This window comes from Schistocerca gregaria, chromosome 2 (assembly GCF_023897955.1).
Source record: "Schistocerca gregaria isolate iqSchGreg1 chromosome 2, iqSchGreg1.2, whole genome shotgun sequence".
Lineage (NCBI taxonomy): Eukaryota > Metazoa > Arthropoda > Insecta > Orthoptera > Acrididae > Schistocerca > Schistocerca gregaria.
This window is the reverse complement of record NC_064921.1, coordinates 334636165-334642418: the sequence shown is the minus strand read 5'-3', so window position 1 is coordinate 334642418 and position 6254 is coordinate 334636165.

Genomic DNA, 6254 nt, shown 5'->3' with positions numbered 1-6254 from the left:
ACTGCCATTGCAAACTCCGCCGTCGCTATCACGCAGTGAAAGTACTGGCGTCTATGTATATACTGGCCTGTAGTCTTTCCAGTATACTGTGCAAGGAGACCTTTCTCGTATATTGAAGAATATCGAATTTTAGTTAATTCCCTCACCCGACTCCCAGATATTAAGATGGAAAAAACCTCGACTTAAGATTTACATGTTACAGGCTGCTTGATTCATTTGCAGGATGTTTGAACTTATTGAAGGTAGAAACATGGAATAAAAATTAAGTTACGTATCGAAACATTTCTGTTGTAAGCTGCCGGATTACATGCATTCCAGCTAATTCGCTCGTTCATAAATTGTGTGCGTAGAGGCGAGACGGCAACAACATAGCAACAAAATATACCGAGAAGTTTATTTTCTAGTACGACACAGTGACATGCAGCTGGTACTTGAATGTAAGATCATTTCTTAATAATTAGCTTACTCAACGATTGATAGGCCATAAGATGCATACAGAACTCACACGGAACTTGCGTCCATGAAGTCTGCTTCATCTATCTTGCGTGCACTTTTGAGAAACTGCATACATGCGCCTCTGTTTCCATCAGTGCTGGGTAAACTGCGATGGTGTTTAGCAAGGGCAGTGACTGCAGTAACGTCATATATGCTTACCAAAGTTTGCCATGACTTGACTACCGTGTGGATGTTTACGTGCGTCTAGTGGTAGGTGTTTTGGACAATTGAATATGGTAAGTGAGAACTTTGGATCAATGTAATTGTAAAAAGTATCTTCCGGTTGTACTCTGAGATGACCAAGCCATGGGATACTTCCTAACGTCGTGTCGGACCTCCTTTTGTCCTGCGTAGTGCAGCAAATTTAGGTGGCATGGACTCATCAAGTCGTTGAAGTACCATGTGGAAATACTGAGGCATGCTGCCTAAGGAGCATTAATTTCTACATGAACTGATCTCTCGATTCTTTCCCATAAATATTCGACATAATTCATGTCGGGTGCCCTAGGTGGTGCTGTCACTGCAGGATTTTGTGCACATAATGACCTCTGGATTCTGTCCCACAAATGTACGTTGGAATTCATGTCGGGCGACCTAGGTGAGCAAACCGTTCACTCGAATCCTCCAAAATGATTATTAAACCAAACATGAAGTCCATGAAAGGCTGCAAATAGTCTCCAAGTAGCCGAACATAAATCATTTCCCGTCACCGATCTGTTCAGTGGGACCAGAGGACCCAGTCCATTCCATGTAAACACAGCCTACACCATTATGGGGCCACCACCATCTTTTGCAGTGTCTTGTTGACAACTTGGGTTCATGGCTTCATAGGGTCTACGACGCACTCTGCTATCAGCTTTTACCAACTGAAATCGGGACTCATCGGACCACGTCACGGTTTTTCAACCGTATGGTTTCCAACTGATAGTGTCACGAGGTCAGAAGAAGCGCTGCAGGCAATGTTTTTCTAGCAAAGGTACTAGGATCGGTCGTCTTCTGCCATAGCCCACTAAAGCCAAAATTCGTCGCACTGTCAGATGGGTTCGTTCGTCCTACATCCCACATTTGTGTGTTCGGTTCCTTCAGGCAGTGTTGTTTTCTGTTAGCGCTGACAGCCTTATGCAAACGCAATTGCTCTGCGTCGTTAAGTAAATGCCGTCGGCTATAGCGTTCACCATTGTGAGAGGTAATTCTTGAAACGTGGTATTTTCGGCACATTCTTGACGTTGTGGATCACGGAATGCTGCATTCCCTAGCGATTTACGAAATGGAACGTCCCATGCGTCCAGCGTCAACTACTATTCCTCGTTCAGAATCTCTTAATTCTCGTCGTGCAGCCACAATCACGCCAGAAACCTTTTCACGTGAATCACCAGAATACAAATGACAGCTTCATCATTGCACTGCCATTTTATACTTTTTGTACATGATACTGCCGCCATATATCGCTATCGCATGACTTTTGTTACCACAGTGTGTACGCAATGTGTTACACTTGTATACATTGAGGGTGCATCAAGCATTGTCTACCTTTGTGAAACGTTAAAGAGCACTTCGACACGAAACGTTATTTTAAAAAGTATCTTAAGCTCGTAACTGCATGTACGTGAAATGTGTGTGAAATCGAATGGGTCTTTAAGGAATAACAATTTCGTAGTCCTGTGAGTAGTTTAAAATTTATGGTAAGTTTCAGTCTTCGCTGATGTAGACTATGAAACCGGAGAAAAATCTTTCTGAAGCACCCTGTATTTCTCATCGCGTCTACAATTTCCTCAACTCGCTCCTGTTCTTCCGCGCCACACCCACGGCACAGCATCTGGCGCTCGTAGCGAGCGAGTACAGAGCGCTCTCTTCCACCCCCGCAACCCCCTTTTTAGCTGCAGACGAAGCTTGGCGGTGCTCCTTTTTAAGCGTTATCATGAATTCGCGGCAGCGCAGCCGTGGGCGCCTCGAGCAGAGGCACGTAGTGCGCGTAATCTAGAAAGAAACTGAATTTAGGGAGGGCGCCGCCTGTACTCGGTCTGTAAGTGTGTGTTTGTGTGTGTGTGTGTGTGTGTGTGTGTGTGTGTGTGTGTGTGTGTGTGTACTCCGCCGTCGGCCGATACCGCCCCGGCAGCATCGCGGCGCCCGCCGTCTTTCCGCGGCGCGAACAATGCCCATTATACGATCAGAGTGCCTGGCCGGAATGAACGCGGCGGCGCCGGGTTTCACATTTAATGTCAGCCCGCAGCAGTGAGGCGCTGTTTCACGCCGGCTGCGTCTCCTCGAATTTTCCGAAGGCGGCTGCAATCTGGCGATCTGAAAGTGATAGTGACGCGCAGGCCTCAGGCGATCGTTCATCGCCTTCCATCACAGATGAGATTCCGCACGTTGTTTTTTTCTTCGCCTCTGGCTACATGCGATGACGTCATAAATTGCATGTTTGCCACAGTAATCGTAGCCAAACAACAGCCATGGTAAATCACTGCGTCGGCAAAAGCAGGAACTTTTAGTGGTAATCACTGTCTCCCGAGGTCCTTGGCCCACTGCTTGGTTTCCTCCGGAAATTAAGAAGGTGGGTTATGTTTCTGAGTAACCTTTAATTGTTACGTATCTCAGTCAAGCAAACTGTGGTAAGCAAGTTATGGCCGTATTTTACAGTAAAACATAAAATAATATGTCCATTGTTAAGTGTAGTAATGTGAAAATCGCGCTTCGTCTAAAAACTGTTCGTACGCTAAAATTCTTACGCGCCGTCGATGCGGCTGTATTTTTGAAAGTGGTGTGGAGTGGTAAAGAAAGGGAGAGAGAGAGAGAGAGGGGGGGGGCGGGAAGAGGGAGAGACTGACAGTCGAACGTTTCTCTAGTGTCATCACAATATTCCTTAGTTTCGGATAAGAAAACAAGGAAAAGTCATTCAAGTAGGTAAGAAGTAATAGTTACAATAGAATATGAGCTTGGTACTCGGAATGATAGGAGAGAAAGACTGAGTTCTGCAATAAGTTTCACATAGCAGTAGCGAATGCTCTGTTCAAAGATCACAATAGGAGAAAGTATACTTGGAAAGCCCCAGGAAGTCATGGCGGGCAGAGATTACGAAATCAGATACTGTGTGGTAAGGCGTGCCCAGGAGCAGCTATATGTTCAGCTCACAATTTAGTAGTGATGAATAGTAGGCTGAAGTTTAACAGGCTAATAAGAAAGAAAAATTGCTCAAAGGAGTGTGATACGCTAGTACTAAGGAAAGAACAAATACTTTTGAAGTTCTCTAAGGCTATAGATAATCAATAAGGAATAGCTCGGTAGGAGGTTAAGTTGAAGGGGGATGGGCATCGGTAAAATGGATAATCAACAAGTCGGAAAGAAAAAGAAGATGACTGCGAAGAAACCGTTGGTAACTGAAGGAATATTCCAGTCGATCGATAAAACACGGCAGTGCAAAAATGTTCCGGGAAACTCATGAATTCCGAAATACAAATCACTAATGAAATAAATAAATTGGAAGTGCAGGGAAGCTAAGGCGAGATGGCTGGATCAAAATTGTGAAAAAATCGAAAAGAGATGATTGTCTCAAAAAACGCATGTAGAAAAGTCAAAACAACCAACTGTGCAATTAAATGGAACGGTGGTAACGTTTAGAGTGCAATGCGAATTTTCGTGTTAAATGCAGACTAGAGAACGAATAGGTGGAAGGAGTACACTGAAGGTCTCTATGAGGTCGAAGATTTGTCTGATGTGATAGAAGAAGAAACAGGAGTCGAGTCGAGATGCACTATATGATCAAAGGCATCCAGACACCCCCAAAAACATACGTTTCTCATATTAGGTGCATTGTCCACTCACCTATTGCCAGGTTCTCCTCATCAGTGATCTCAGTAGTCATTAGACATCGTGAGAGAGCAGAATGGGGCTCTCCGCGGACCTCAGTGTGCTTCGAACGTGGTCAGTTGACTGGGTGTCACTTGTGTTATACGTGAGATTTCCAGACTCCTAAACGTCCCTAGATCCATTGTTTCCGTGATTGTGAAGTGGAAACGTGAAGGAACCCGTAGAGCGTACAGACGGACCTTGTCTGTTTACTGACAGAGATCTCCAACAGTTGGAGAGGGCCGTAATGTTTAATAGGCAGACATCTGTCCAGACCATCACACAGGAATTCCCAACTGTTTCAGGATCCACTGCATGTACTATGACAATTAGATGGTAGGTGAGAAAACTTTGATCGCATGGTCGAGCGGCTGTTCATAAGTCACACATGACGCCGTTAAATGCCAAACGACGCCTCGCTTCGTGAAGGAGCGTAAACATTGGACGATTGAACAGTGGAAAAACGTTGTGTAGAGTGACGAATAACGGTACACATTGTGGCATTCCAATGGCAGGTTGTGGGCATGGCGAATGCCCGGTAAACGTCATCTGCCAGCGTGTGTAGTGCCACAGTAAAATTCCGAGGCGGTGGTGTTATGGTTATGGTCGTGTTTTTCATGGAGGGTACTCGCACCCATTGTTATTTTGCGTGGCACTATCACAGCACAAGCGTAAATTCATGTTTTACCCACCTTCTTGCTTCCCACTATTGAACAGCAATTTGGGGATGGCGATTAAATTTTTCAACACTATCGAGCGCCCGTCCACAATGCAGGGCCTGTGGCGTAGTTGTTTCATGGCAATGATATCACTTTAATGGTCTGGCCTGCTCAGAGTCCTGACCTGAATCCTAAAGAACACCTTTGGGATGTTCTGGAACACCGACTTTGTGCCCGACCCCACCGACATACATCGATACCTCTCCTCAGTGCAGCTTTCTGTGAAGAATGGTCTGCCACTCCCTAAGAAACCTTCCAACACCTGACTGAACGTGTGCCTGTGAGAGTGAAAGCTCTCAGCAAGGCTAAGGGTAGGCCAACACCATACTGAATTACAGTATTACCGCTAGAGGCCACCATGAACTTGTAAGTCACTTTCATCCGTGTGTCCGGATTCATTTGATCACATAGTGTAGAAAGAGTAAGCGATCCAGTATAAATAACAGAATGTTAAAAAGCTTTAAAAGACTTGAGATCAATTAAGGCAGGTGGGATAGAAAAATCCACCAGAATTCCTGAAATCATTGCGGGAAATGGCAACAAAACGACCAATCACGTTGGTGTGCAGAATGTATGAACCTGGTGCCATACTATCTGACATCATTCACACAATTTCGAAGACTGCTAGAAGTGAAAAGTGAGAGAATTATCGCACAACTAGCTTAAGTGCTCATGTGTCCAAGTTGTTGACAAAAACAGTACACAGAAGAATGGAGAAGAAAGTCGGAAATGTGTTGAGTGACTATCAGTTTGGTCTTAGGGATGGTAAAGACACCAGAGAGGCAGATGTGACATTGTGGTTGATGATGGAAGCAAGACCAAAGAAAAATGAAGACGCGTTCATTGGGCAGGTAGACCTGGTGAAAGCGTTTGACGATGTCAGATGGTGCAAGGTGTTCGAAATTCTGAGAAGAATAGTGGTAAACTATAGGGAAAAAGCAGATAACATTCACTTAAAGCCTTCCCGAGTGACAGTCTCCACTCCTTCCAAATAAATAATGTATCGACAGGTGTACACCAGATGCGGCTTGTGATGAAAGAAATAGTTTCAAGAGCACTTGAGAGATTTATCCCAAATAGGTTAATAAACGACGGAGCTGATCTTCCTTGTCACACAAAAAGGGTAAGAACAGCGTTTCTGAAACATCTAAAAAGGCACATAAAATTCAAACGAATGCAAAATCTCAAAGATCG